The following is a 14,727-nucleotide window of genomic DNA, read 5'->3' on the forward strand; positions in this document are numbered from 1 at the left end:
CCTAAATGGCTCCAGTAAAATTACCCTGCTGTATGGGTAAATAATTGTAACCCCAACACTCTAAGTTGCTTGGAGAAAAGTGTCAACTAAAGGAATAATGTAAGCTGAAAAATATGGGCAATGGTATGCAAAATGAAGACTACTTAAAAGCTCTCCCTATTATTAATAATGATAAATAAAAGTGTCTGGAATGTGAGCGCGCACACATTCATAAAAAAAGCACTTTTTTCACGTGTGGAGCTCAAGAACGGAAAACGGAGGCCGCGCGCCTCGCGTAGCCGTAGCAGCGATTCACCAATCGCTTCTGCGGCCGTTTCCGTGCGCAGGCGCACTCCAACCCCCTCGCGCCTTGCCGCGCCACGCCGGTGTGAATGAGGGGGCTCGGTGACGTCAGCGCTCGAATGTCAACAATGTAGCGATTGAGGAGTAGGCGTTCCAGTACAGCGTAGCAGAACGGAGGAGACGGAGGAGGCGCGCCGCCGCTGGGCTCCGCGCGCACTCACACTCTCTCTCTTTCACACACACACACACGCACGCAGTGGCTACTAACCACCGAGGTCCCCCCCCCCCCTTCACCCAACAAAAGAGCCCGAACTGCACACCGAAACACAATTTACTCCGCAACCCTGGGAGCGAAAGCGCTGACCCGTTCTGGAAGGAAGTCACCATGTGAGAAAAAAATGTGATTTTCTGCGCGTACATAAGGCTGAACTGCAAAGAAGAAAAAAAAAAAAAACGAAAGTTGAAGGTGAGTACCACCGGTGTCTGTTTATTTATATATTTTTCTTATTAATTTATTAATGTTAGCGTTTGCTTTTGTGACGTTTCGCCTTGCCGTGGAGAGTAGCACTCGCGGTTTGACGTGACAGCTCGCGCCGTTCAGAAGTAATGCCTTTTTTTGGATGGGCTTTCAGAGCTCCCCCCCACCCCCCTACTCCCCAGCATCGCCCGAACCCGCAGCCGAGAGGAACGGGAAGAATGCGCGCACTCACCCGGTCGTACTGTACAGTACAGTATGAGTATATTACTATTATTAATGCAGTTATTTTTGTTGGTAATTTGGTACCGAAAAAGTGGCCCGACTCGCGTGGATGTTAGAGAAAATAAAAAGCGCTACATCCGTGTTGTTGTGGTTGTGGTGTTTGTTGTTTTGTTTCGTTGGCTGAGTTGGCAGCGCGGCGCCCCACGGCGCGTTCCCCCCTTTCACCGTGGCGTGGGTGCGTGGATGCGGGATGATCCCGCAGTTGAAGCAGAGTGTCGGGGCGGGGGGGGGGGGGGGGAGGTCCCACGCGGCCCTTGTTTTCGCCTGGAGGGAAGCAGCTGTCAGTCCCGAAGCCCCTGACTCATCGCTCACCGCTCATCCCTCCACTCGACTGGTCTTCATGGAGCGGAGCGAGTAACGTGACACGAAACATCAGCGCCTCCCTCATGGCACGTCGCTTGCAGCACACACACAGTAATGCAGGATGATTTAAAAAAAAAAAAAAAAAAGATTTAAATTAACATTTCTTGCCGCTGCATTAGACAGGAAAAATCTGCAAAAAAAAAAAAAAAAAGAAACATGATAAATAAATACATACATAGAAAATGATCGTATGCGAGAAGAAAGAAGTAAGATCCCCCACATCACATGCAATTGGCGCTTAACCACCAAAAATGTAAGAAATATAATCTTCGGAATCCCGCTGTCTTTCCGGGAACAAACGACGTGAGGCGAGCATTCATTTTCTCTTTTTTTTTTTTTTTTCATATTGCTGGTTTGCAGTTTCTTCTTAAACTTTCATCTGAGTGAAGGCTGTTTATGTGTGTTTTTCCAAGCAACGTTTCATTATTGGCTGAGGTTGTCACAGGTGTGCGTGTTAATAATAGTGCTGCTATGGTGGTGGTCATTTGAATTGAATCGAAGACTTTATTGTCATGATTGTACTGCTGTGCAATACAACGAAATTATACTCCCTGAGTTCTTTAGACAACAATATAAAACAAAGCACTTTTGAAAGAACATTTGAAAGAACGGCCAGTAATAGGGACAGGCTCTTTGAACACCTTAACAAACAACAGGGTCTCTTACAGTAAAAACTGCAGATGAAACTGAAGCCCTGAAATCTGTGTCACAAGGGCTGGTCCAGGAGTATGGACAGTGGTGCACTTCTGAAAAGGTGTGCTTTTTTCCCTCCATATTTCTCATTCAGTGATGCAAGATGAAGTTCAAATCTCACAGTTAAAAGCGCTCTGCATTATTTCACACTATTCGTTTGGTACAAATGCCTTGTTCTGGAAAAGCAATAGAAGTCCTTAACTGTGTAATAAATTACAATTGTCCCGTAAGATTTATACAGAATATTTTCTTGGAAATATCCAAAATTGGGCCTGATGTTTTGTGGTGCTCGGGACAATAATAAAAGCATTAATTATGTAAAATAAAGGTGCAGGTACATTTAAAAAGCTACTTTTGCTTGCTCTGAAATATGACCGTTAAAGCAATCACAGTTCTGTATTTATCTAGTCTACATGATTTTAGCAATTTACCAAAAATTGTAAATTGCTTATGGGTTTAAATGACAAAATCTTGCTGTACGTATGCAGGCTGCTGTTGCAAGTGAAACATTATTATAGTATAATAGTGAAGGCTTACTCTGTCAAATTGCATTGTGACACATGGTGGTTTAAAACTGCATGCCTCATCTTTAATTCTAATTGTAGTTTGTCATAACTTCTGTTAATAGTTAGGTTTACATTAAAAATACAGCATTCATATGTTGTTATAGTATTTTTTTTTAAGTCTGGTGATGTGCTCTACTTAAAGCTTTTCATCTTTACTGGGAGGGAGCTGGAATAATTATAATAGCATATATAGTGTTACTTGGACATTTATTTCTCTCTCTCTCACACACACAGACACACACACACACATATATATTTCTGAGAATTAAGATGTTTTTATAATGTCAGTAAGCATGGTTTCACAAGGACGAATCTAAATACGATGCCTTGTAGAAATTGCGGTTTTAATGGAGACGTGATTTTTTTTTTTTTTCCATCTGCATCTGGTGAAATGATCCATTATATTGTAATGCTGTGATGCAATTTCCCAGAATCTGCCTGGTGTTTAGGGCTTCCTAAGTAGTTTTCCCAGTTGCAGCTCTAACATTAAGTATTGTAACCAGAACCATCTTTTCCAGCACCAACCATGTACCGTGAATTGATCTATCACAACTAGAAAGTAAAATGTTACTATCTTCTGTTAGACTGAAGGTTCAGATACTGGTGGAGGAGTTAGTAGTCCTTCATAACAAAGAAACTTTACACAAAGAGCCACATTCAGACACTTCCTTATGATGTTGGTTTGGCTGAATATGATTGGCTGTACTCAAATTCTGAAAGGTAGCAATAATGAAAAGCTCTAAGGAACTGGTTAATTTCAATTTTAGATGAGGTTCCTTATGACACCTACTGCTGCATTCATTCAAGGAGCATGCAAGCTCTGATTTATGCTGATCATATGTTTCTGCTGCTTTTATTGATTTCTTAGATCAGGCATTCTTTATAACAGCCTTAGCAGAAAAGGTTTTGTGCACCAAACCTTATTATTAAAAGATCTTTTTCAGTTGAAAAGCATGCCTCTATCTGCTCCATTAACTGTGAGATAAAATTGGAGGAACAACTAATTAAATGATCTGTGGTGTATTTCTCCTGATTAAAATCTGAGTGTCAGTTCAGCTGTATTTTGTAAACATATCAGTTATAGTTGTACATGTTTGGAGTGAGCTTTCTGTTTAAGATGAGAGCTGAGAGACAATTTTAACACCTAAATGCTGCTAGGTTTCTTTTAATGACTGCCATTAAATGTAGACAAGAAATCAGATCATAATTATTGCGACAGACTTTGATGGTAAGAAAACATATTGCAGTTTCAGACATTAGATGGTTTAGTCGTTGTACGACATATTAAACATGAAAAAGAAAATCATCGTCCGAACTAACATACATTCCAGCAATGTGGTTTACCCATACAGTTGCAAGTTAAGACATAATACTGTGAGGTGAGTTGTCAGTCAGACCAGGTAAACTTCAGACTGTCTCTTTTCTGAACCAACAACACTGTCTCCCACCACTTAAGCATCACTGCTAGTGCATTAAGGATATTATATTTGTTCTTCAAGATTGGAGGGATTAATATTAATAGAGATTAATTCTTCATTGAACTGTGGATCATCCATAATTTGGCAACCCATAATCCGGATTGCAACACTACTTATCAGTCAAGATCAGTGTGAAATGTACAAATGGGTAAATAAATGCTGTATAAATGGGTAAATAATTGTAAGTAGCTTAACTTTGTAAGTCACTTTGGAGAAAAGTGTCTGCTAAATGAATAAATGTAAATTAAATCTAGATATGACTACTACACATAGAGCATCAAAATACAGAGCTGACCATAAATAAACTGTAGCAATGAAAATATATCAGATACACTGTACGGTTTGTATCTGTATCATCAGTAATTTGCACAGTTTACATTTATTTATTTAGCAGACACTTTTCTCAAAAGCGGCTTCCAGTGCACTCTGTGTAGTGTTATCAGCCCACACACCTTATTCACCAAGGTGACTTACACTGCTAGATACATTACAATCATTACTACATTACTACATTAGTTTATCATGCAAAATCATGGTGAAATATCGAAATGGTTGCTACATATATATCTGGTACATAGGCAGCATCGCAAAAGGTGCACAATTGTTTTACTGTGCTTTCAAGCAAGGAATATTATTCCTATTACAATGCAAAAATACACATACACACACAATCTGCAACCGCTTGTCTTGAGCAGGGTCGCGGCAAGCCGGAGCCTAACCCGGCAACACAGGGCGCAAGGCCGGAAGGGGAGAGGACACACCCAGAATAGGACGCCAGTCTGTCACAAGGCACCCCACGCAGGACTCAAACACCAGACCCACCAGAGAGCAGGACCCAGCCAACCCTGCTACGCCACTGTGCCCCCACAATGCAAAAATAGCTGTACAAAAAAAGAGAAAAAATAATGCGTTTCAAAAATCTTACCACTGTTTGCAGATTAGACAATCGAGCTCCTCGTTTCCTCAGCATGCACTTAACTGATGACCTACTAAAGCATGAGAGAGATTAGAGAACCACGTGATTGAATGTGTGCTAGAGAAAAGCACGGGTCCAAGAAGTGAACCTTGGGATACCCCTACTCAAATTTGACACTGTTTTCAGACAAAGCCTGTTCTAGTCTCTTGATAGGAGGAGGCTAAAGATGTGAACTGTTACTTTAGTTTAGGCAAGCGTCCTCTGTGGGGACAACTGAAGAATTCACTTCATCGGCTGCTGCTGCAAAGACCAAGGGAATTCTAAACTCGGGTGGGAGTGGACTTTTCCCAGGATGCCTGTACATTTGGAACCAAGGACAGGGACGTTTCCATTGAGTGGCAAGTTTTCATGCTAGTTTGGGATACTGGGAAATGATGGAAATCCTGGACAGCTCTGGGCTTTTGAAGTCGGTTTCATCACGAACTTCCTCATATGCGAGCCAGTTTTCCATACACTCAGGCACTTACTGAACAAGAGTTCTAAAGAGTCACTGAGTGCAGCAGAAAAAAATTTAGGGAAAAGCCTGTGCAAATTCCAGGCTGCATGTTGGATTGTCACTTCCTGACGAGGTCATCCTTTCACCTTTCTCACTGTTTTCCATCTGTGTGGAAGGATTAATTTATGCTGGGGCCAAGCAGCAGCGCTCACTCTGGAACCTGAGAGATTGGAGGAAATTTAAAACAATCAGCAGATTCCTGGTGAGAGCAGTGAGATCATCATTTTGATGTGAATGCCGAGTGGGGAGGGGGAAGGGGGTAGGGGCAGTCACTAAGATGAACCCAAGGCAGAGTTGTTGTTGTGGACCTGCCAGGGCTACTCGGAAAACACAGCAGACCCCTAAGGTCTTTGATAGTGCTTCTAATACTGCAAAAGATTTGCAAGCAGTAAAAAAAAAAAAAAAAACAACCTGGGACCAACACATTTTTAACGCACAGCAGAAAAATTTGCACCGAACAAAACATTCCCAATTTATTCCAGGTCTTAGGACGTTTTCATGACTAGATTAAAACAACACATATAATTCTCCCCCTTTAAATGTTCTTGTGGCACAGTTTGGTTTTGGAGTTTCTCCACTTGGTTCTTGAGTATTTTGAAAAGAAATTGTTATGACATCTGTCACGACACGCTAGTAATTTTTGTGCAGTGGAAATTACGACGCACCGCCTAATATGAAAGTCCAACTGAAAATACATTCGCTGTTAAATCTCAGTATCGGTGAAGCCCAAAAACGTCATCTCAAGAAGACAGGCGGATCCATGTTTGAAGCCCATTGTGTTTGTTTTTTGTGAGGCAGCCCACCCCGGAGTGGTTGTGTGTGACTGCGGCAGGCGGGGGCGTGAGCAGGAGGCGTGGGCCACAGGTGGTGGGGAGGAAAGGAGCAAAGCGGCAAAACGCCACCCACTTCCTGTGTTGCACACCGCCTATGACCCCTTACCAGTGTATTTTCTTGCAACACCTTTTCGCTGCGTTGAACGTCAGATAAAAAACAGCGCAACATGCCAAAACATGCCAGTAGAGTGCAATTTTTTGTATTCCTAAGTTCAGAGCTCATATGTTAAGAGTAACATATTTCTTTCCAACCAGTGCTTCATTAACTTGCCTGCTGTAATTCAGAATCCTATAGGAAAAGTGCATGTTCAGTTTGCTGAATTGATATAAAACTTTCTTCGCATTGATCTTGTAGCATTTAATTTTAAACAATTTTTCTATCACGCTTTGGACTGGACATTGAAAGACTACATATTAATATAAAGACCAACTTGAATGTGATAAGTTCATCCAAATAAAGTCAAAACCTGTGCCCACTATTTAAATGTAAGCTAATTCACATCTCTGCATTTATGTTGTGGTTTGTGGTTAATACCGTGGTTATTATCATCCTCCACCAAGAAGCTGTGCTTCTGGAACAAAAAACTGCTTTCTCATGTAGCAGCATCAGAAACAAGCTCAAGGCACAAATCCGCAAAAAAAATTTTATGTCCTGTTGTACATTAAATGGTACATTTCGTTTAGCATCAAAACAGAAAGAGAAAGAATATAGTCTGACACTTGGAAATGAGATCCATTCGAGTAAAAGAGACTTTTCATGTCAGCGAGTGTCTTGGAGGACAGTCGTGACCTTATCCACTGTGCGAGCAGCTTCCCAGACATGTGGCGGTGGGTGAAAAAGGCCTTTGTTTTCTGTCACTCCATGGAATGCCACATACACTTCTATTTAAGTGAGTAGGAGAATTCTCCCTATTAAACATTTAGAGAAAAGCTAAGGATTGTTAGGGATCAAATAAAAGTAGCCTTTATACACATAATGGACAAAACATTGAACGCAGGAACTGGCCCGTGTTGGAGTGTTTCGCTTGGTGTAATATGTGGCTGCCACCACATGTTTGGTGTAGGAATTCCAGAAATCTTTTCCAGGTATTCCTCCTATCCTGTGTACAGTATACATGCAAATCACCAGTACTCTGTGAGCCGAGTTTCCACAACGGCAGCAAGTGGATGCGTGGCCCCGCCTGTCGGCTGCGTTTCAGACCTGAAAGTGTGTCCACGCCCTGTCTGTGAGACGCCCTGTGTCTGATGACTACAGGTGGTCTTTTCTCTGCGGGATTCCAGTAGTTCAGGAGTCCCCAGTGATAAGCAGGGGTTGAGTATGTGAGCTTTTCTAGTGCTCTTCAAACCAGCTACCTTGCTTCTGAGAGAGGTGTAAATAATTTCGATGGGGGGAAAAAAATACTTGTATAGTTCTGGAGCACTTAGACTGGAACCGACGTTGTACGTAACCCACAGCTGTAAACCTCTGCAGTAACTCCATGTGAACACCACTTACCGGCTGCCTTTTCGAATTTACTTGGGTGACACCTTTGCCGGAGACAACTGACAACGTTAGGTCTGTATACCAAGTTTATACCATTCAGTTCAGCAGGGTAGTTTTACTGTATTTTTTCAGGCCAGTTACCTTGCTCGAGGATGCTAAAGTAGGAGCAGGAATTCGAACCCAGGACTTTCCAGTTTTAAGGCAACGCTGCTAACTGCCAAGTCAGCTGCTGTCCTGTTCATATGAACTACATAGGACTCTGAGTATGAAGTTTACACAGCAGCTAAAGACACCCTGTATGGGAATCTGCAATTTTTTTTTTTTTTTAAACTTTAGTCGATGCAAAGCGATCCATTGCCATCTGTAAGCGTGAACCGCAACTGGTGTGTACTTCATGCAAAACAGGTTTCCCTTAACCTAGTGTTTGAGCACTATTCATTGGGCTACTTTTGGTTTCATTGCATCTTTTTTGAAGGACCTGACTGTAATATTGTGCTGAGTGGGCAAAATAGTAATAGAAATAACAATAGCAACAGTAATAATATAATAAATGCCCTATATTTAAAGCATTTGTTTGTATGTCGTTTCCAGTACTATAATATTATTTATTGTTTACGGCTTTGTGTGAATGGACAATACTGTGCATTTATTTTGTGGTTTTATTTTGTGTTTTGGATCAACTCCTTGGGTCCGAAGGGGGTAATGTGATCTTCCGAGAGCCAGGGCGACTCCTGAGGTCCCGCCCTTCCACAGAGTCGTTGCTCTCTCCCTGCCTCCTGGAAAAGCATGTTCCCGGTGATCGGATTTGTTGAGTCATGTGGGATAGCGTACCTTGCACAGAAAGGGAGTGTAGCTGGGAAAAGGGTGGCCCGGCGATGGGGGAGGGTGGAGGTGGGTGGGGGATGGGGTTGTGGGGGTGCGCAGGGAACAGTGGAAATCTGCTCACAGGCCTTGAGACAAAGGAATGTGCTCGTGTGCACTTGAGAGCCCTGTGGACATCTGCACGGATTTATTCCTAATGTCTTAACGGTAAAGGGAGACCGAGGAGAGAGAGGTCTTAAAGCCCGTGTGCTCCCCCTGCGGAAGGTTATTTTAGTTCCTGCTGCTGAAAATTAACTTAATGAGATTTTTTTTTGCTTATATGTTGAGCAAATCACACTGCAGCTGTTCCCTTGTGTTTTAATTCATGCTTCTCTTCCACATTATTAAGCGCATCATTATCTATTGATGCGCTATTGAATAGAAAAACATGACATGATAACAACATATGTAACAACTGCGTGCTGATAACACACACACACACACACACACACACACACTTTCAGAACCGCTTGTCCCATACGGGGTCACGGGGAACCGGAGCCTACCCGGGAACACAGGGGCGTAAGGCCGGAGGGGGAGGGGACACACCCAGGACGGGACGCCAGTCCATCACAAGGCACCCCAAGCGGGACTTGAACCCCAGACCCACCTGACAGCAGGACTGTGGTCCAACCCACTGCGCCACCGCACCCCCGCTGATAACACTAACTGTTCAAATATTAAAGGTTATTTGTGTCGTGTGCCTATGAATGAAATGATTAGTTAATCCTCATAGCCTCTGTTTTGATTGTTTTGCTTTCTTCAGTATTTTTATGCTAATTGCGCCAAGTCTGAAAGGTCTGCAACTAGTGATGTTGGTGCCAAAAAGGAAATTGAGTTTGAAATTTGGAATGGATGAGGTGGAATTTCTGTACTTGTAGAAAAACTGAATTATCATCCCTGACATATTTTGAGATCCCTGGTGGTTAGTACAAAAAAAATCATGTTTCTTATAGCAGATTTAACAAACTTGTTCAATTCACATTTAAAAGAAGAGAAAATGCTGATTGGTAGTGTTTCCAGCTAAATAATAAATCAGTTGTCTTTGTATGTAATAAATATAGAAGTCTTTTTCCCTTTATACCATAAACTCTCAAGCTGTACATCAACGGAAACTTTGGTCGCTAAATGGGTTTAGGAAGGAACATGGGCCTAGTTGAACAAACGCAGCGTAAAGGAAATTGTTCTTCCAATTTCTTGAATGTTTTATGATATTTAGTTTGCCAGTTTGATCGGTGCTGTTTTGCTTTCAGCGGATCTCAAAATGTAAGGTACATCATGGTGTGTGATGTGGGAACGCGGCTGGCAGTGAGCATCGCCTCGGTTTCTGAACCGTGAGGTGTTCATATACATATTGATATGCCAGTAGTTCTTTGCTCCATCATCTTTGGCTGTTGTGTTCGATTTTCCATGCGTTATTCACTCCGCTTGGTTCCATCTGGGTTCGTCATTCTCATAATGAGGGGAAAAAAGTATGTTTTTGCATGCAAAGCAGATTTTTGAATTTGCCAATCTCCATCGGTGAAGCACAGGTAGAGATATTTCCATTTATACATATTTTCATACGGTTTTAGCGCTCGTAGTAACGGTACGGGTCTGTCTACTGTGCGACATTGCCTGCGTGTTCCTCTGAAACACATGAACAAGTGGAAATTCGTTTTCACAGCTAGACATCATCAGTTTTTCCCTCGTGCTTAAGAGCATCTGTCCGCTGCGATAATGAGTTGTCGGCAGTCTCAAGCTTTAGATCTTGCTTCAGCCACTCTCCTCGAACCCTGGCCGTGAAGCGGGCGGTTGCGTCATACTTTAGGCCCTGCGCATGCCACACGCAAAAGCGTTCTCAGAAACTTCCTATGTGTCACAGTCGAAACAAAGATAATTAACAGGAAAACAATAGATATCGCCGTGCTTGTGCAGCGCACATTTCCTGGCCTCACAACAACCTTGCGAAAGATCTGCTGACCCATCTGGCGTGGGTTATTAGCCCAAGACCAGGCAGATGGTCCCATGATCAGATTCTTTCTTGTGCTGGGGGTGTGCTAATCTGCATACACTATAGCTAAGCCTGTTTGGCTCAGGCAGTTGATTTGCATAATATATTGCTAACTGTTACATGGACGGCAGCGCGCTAAAATTCACACGTCGCGTTCCCTCTGTTCTGTGGTAGCCTGTCAGATTTTAAGTTAAATTTTGCGTGAAAGTGTGCGCCAGGAGGACACGGTGGATTCTTGGAATGCGGTCAAAGCTGCCGCTAATTAACTGGGTGAACTTGTTGAACCTGGCCTGGTGACTGGGTGACTCTGCGCCGGCCCCGGCTAATGTAACGCCAGTCAACCTCTTTGTCTCGGGGCTCAACCTCTCCACCCCCCGCCTCCCTCGGTCCCCCGGCCGTCTCTCCCTCTCTCCCATCGATCTCGCTGGCCGCCATCACCGCCTGCCTAGACATCCCCTCTGCCCCCAAACTTACCCTCAAGGTCAAGATCATCATACGTTCAACGCAGACACCGTATTGTCAACATGAGTGTAAAACAGCACCGCCGCTTCCACAGTTAAATGACAGCACGAAAATAAGTTTTTAAAACCAAAAGAAAAATGTGTCTGTCATAATGCAGTTAATAATGAGTCTCTTTCCGCAGATCCTGGGTCGTACAGTTATTCATTAGTTCCTGATACTCGCTCTCTTTGTTGAATCTAGTTGTTGACACTGAAATAATAATAATAGCATGCCTGGGCTTTCAGCACGCATGGCTGCCTGAGTACAGTTTACTGCTTCAGTAATTTAAAGGGCACATTTTATGTTGCATACCACCCCGTTTTCAAACACAGGATCTACCCTTTGGTCTCCAGCAACTCCTTCTGTGTCTGTGGTAGTCAGGTGGGTTTTTCCATTGGCCTTACCACTATTTTCAAGGCAAAGTATTTGCCCCGCACTGTTTCAATATTACATTTCTGACTAGTTAACCAATGGCTGCCTTTTGTGCAAGATAAAGATGAAATTGAATTTTAAATAAATCTGAAGATAAAATTAACATCTACAGATACAAATTTTTAATACTATGAAATGTTAATGAAATAGCTTTTTTTTCCCCCCATTTTTAGTAATTGAGCAGCAATATGTAGGGGGTTTTTTCAGGGGTTTTTTTGCTGTAAGTTTTGCTAAAGATTGATTGTGGTGCTGTTTAAAGAGCAATCCTTTGATGGATTGTATTCGATTTAAGTGCTTAAAAAAATACTCAGTTTAGATACCATGTCAATGGATGGCATCCAAATGATGTGAATTTGCAGTCTGAATCGTAAGTGAAGTTTTTTGGTTTTGACTGTAAAACTAGGCCGAAATCTGACCTGGGTAAAGGATGATGCAGCAGTTTTCAGGCAGACCAGCAGCTCAGCTGCTGAAACAATTTCCTGGAGACCTGTTGTCATGAAGACTGTAAACACAGAGTTCCTGTTTCGTGACTGTTTTTTGCTGAGTTGAAATGATCTGTCTTCTCACTGACAAACATAATGTATTATGTTTGAATACATGCATAGAATTTCAGTGAAAGGAACAGATTTATTGATTTTTTTTTTAACATCTTTGTTACTATTCAGTGTAGATTTGAATGCATTGTTTAATTTGAGTAACATAACAGAGTAAACAGGAAGAAACAAATTTGTACATGTCATAAAGATAGCAAAAGGTTTGATTGGAAGCTTAGATTACTGATACATTGCTGGAAATAACATTGAAGTATTACATTACCGGCTTCAGTAAATTGGCTGTTTCATTCAGAAAAATACATAAATGAATGCATTCACAACAGCGTAATAGCCAGACTGTAAAGTGGTGGTGTTTGAGCAAGGGGAAAAACACTTGTCAACTCACACATCCTCTTTCTAATTTTGTTTTCATCATTTCTCTGCCTTTTGCAGTCAGCTGTTTTCACGTCACACGAATTCTTCAGAGGACTTTCAGACCCGCTTTAGAATTGCATTACAAGCCGTTTCCACCAAACATGGTATTAAAAGCACCTCAACGCAGAGGATAGGCCTAGGCCTGGCATGCTAGATAACTGCTGCAACATTCTTTGCGACACCCCCCCATGACAAACCTCAGTCTCGAGCTGCTGCAACACATGCCGCGACACATCTTTTGACACCTAACAACACACCTCATGTCATGATTTGCTCCCAAACACACCTTACAGGTTTTTGACAAGAGTTCCATCAGTTTCGTTTTAGCCACACCGCTAATCACAGCCGCTTTATGTTGACAGTCTGATCACAGAGCCAGAGGAAGGACCACAAAAGCTTTGAAATTTATTTCCAAGACTAAGGAGAGAACAATATTTTGTCTAAGCATTCAGACATTTCATTGGATAATCAGAGCGTAGCCTGGAAAGTATAACATAAGGGCAGTGGTGTGACTATCTTGTTAGCATTCTCTTTTGCCTGGTAGCTTGCTAATTTTGTCTCCAGTATTATTTAGACATGAACTTTGTGGATGGTCTTTACCCTTTCATTTTAGCTTGTTGTTGTCATCACTACCAGCGGGATAGTTACTGTTCTTTTCAAATTGCAAGCTTTTGCAGAAATGCAGAATTTGGTCACCTAGCAACAAAAATGCGTGACCGCCCACTCCATGCGGCGATTTACGTTTCAACTCCTTCTGTGCAGACTGGCCCTTGAAGTGACATATTAAGAAAATAATGACGCAGTCAGATAATGTCACCTTTCCTGTTGAATTAACTGATGCTCCATTCCAGTTCAGTTTATGGGTATTTAATTATTTGGCAATCCTCACTGTGTAAGTAACATCAGTGTGACACACCAGCACTGACAAGATCGGTTGTTTCCTTGAGAGCACAAGGAGCTGCGATGGGAAGGAAAGAGAGAAGGAGACACACAGCAACTTGCCTCGGTTAATAAATGGTGTCAGATTAATTTCTGAATAATGACATTTGGAGACAGGCGATAGGTTGAGTCAAACAAAAGATGACGGATAAGGAAATTCCCACATCTACTTGGGAAAGTATTTTTGAATATAATGAACAACTTGTAAAAGCCATCAGAAGAATTTCACCATTTTCAGAAGAATCTCATATCTCTCTTGATATTTCATGTCTAGGATAGGCTCCAGCTCGCCGCGACCCCGTTTGGGACAAGTGGCATCAGCTTCAGCACTGTGTGCATGTGTGTGCAGTGTGTGCGTGTGTGTGTGTGTGTGTGTGGGTTCCCTGCCACAAGCAAACAAGTTCTCTTAACTATTTAATTTTTATATGTAATCAAATATTTTTAAATAGTCAAGGTCTATTGACACAATCTTCAGTGTGTCTAAATGGAGATGTGCATTTTATAGCACGATATTCTGAGATGTAGCTCTCGTTCCAAGCTCACTGAACACCAGCTGCCCAACTGAACTACTTGGAATTTTCATCATGAAAACAGCATCCAAAACAGGGTTGTGATCTGCAGATGGAATCATGGCAGCTGTTTCAGGTTGCAGTCAGAAGATGGTTCACTCATTCCACCCCACCTTCTGGTTTCAGACTTGATCTCTACAAAGGCAGCATTTATGAATTTTCAATCAGCCAGTGTTCAGATTGTCATATTACACCTTGGCACTGTAGCTTATCCTTTTGAGACTGTCTGCAATGAGGATTGATCCCCATTCTCCCAACGTCAAAGGCAGTGATCCTGAAAACATGACCTCTTCCAAGCATGGCTTCTATGATCTCTTTAATATTTTTCTACATTTTGTAATGTAATGCGTCTGAGGTCTTCTCATGAGCGTTCTGGTAATGTCAGGCATTACTGCTTGACTATTCTCAGCCTTCTTACCTATTTTAATTTGATGAATTGCTTTACATTTTTTCATTTAGCTGACACTTTTTTCCAAATGTTAAAGTTACAATTATTTACCAATTTATATAGCTGGGTAATTTTTACTGGAGAAA

At 42.1% G+C, this 14,727-nt stretch overlaps 1 protein-coding gene across 2 annotated transcripts in view; it reads left to right on the forward strand.

Annotated features, from left to right (window-relative positions):
* The first annotated feature begins 373 nt into the window (after window positions 1–373).
* LOC108923553 (transcription regulator protein BACH2-like) overlaps window positions 374–14,727 on the forward strand; it is a 49,515-nt gene continuing 35,161 nt past the window's right edge. For both annotated transcript variants that reach the window (XM_029258716.1, XM_029258718.1), the window contains exon 1: window positions 374–748. The gene's annotated coding sequence lies outside the window, so the exon portion shown is untranslated. The remainder of the gene's footprint in view (window positions 749–14,727) is intronic.

This window comes from Scleropages formosus, chromosome 15 (assembly GCF_900964775.1).
Source record: "Scleropages formosus chromosome 15, fSclFor1.1, whole genome shotgun sequence".
Lineage (NCBI taxonomy): Eukaryota > Metazoa > Chordata > Actinopteri > Osteoglossiformes > Osteoglossidae > Scleropages > Scleropages formosus.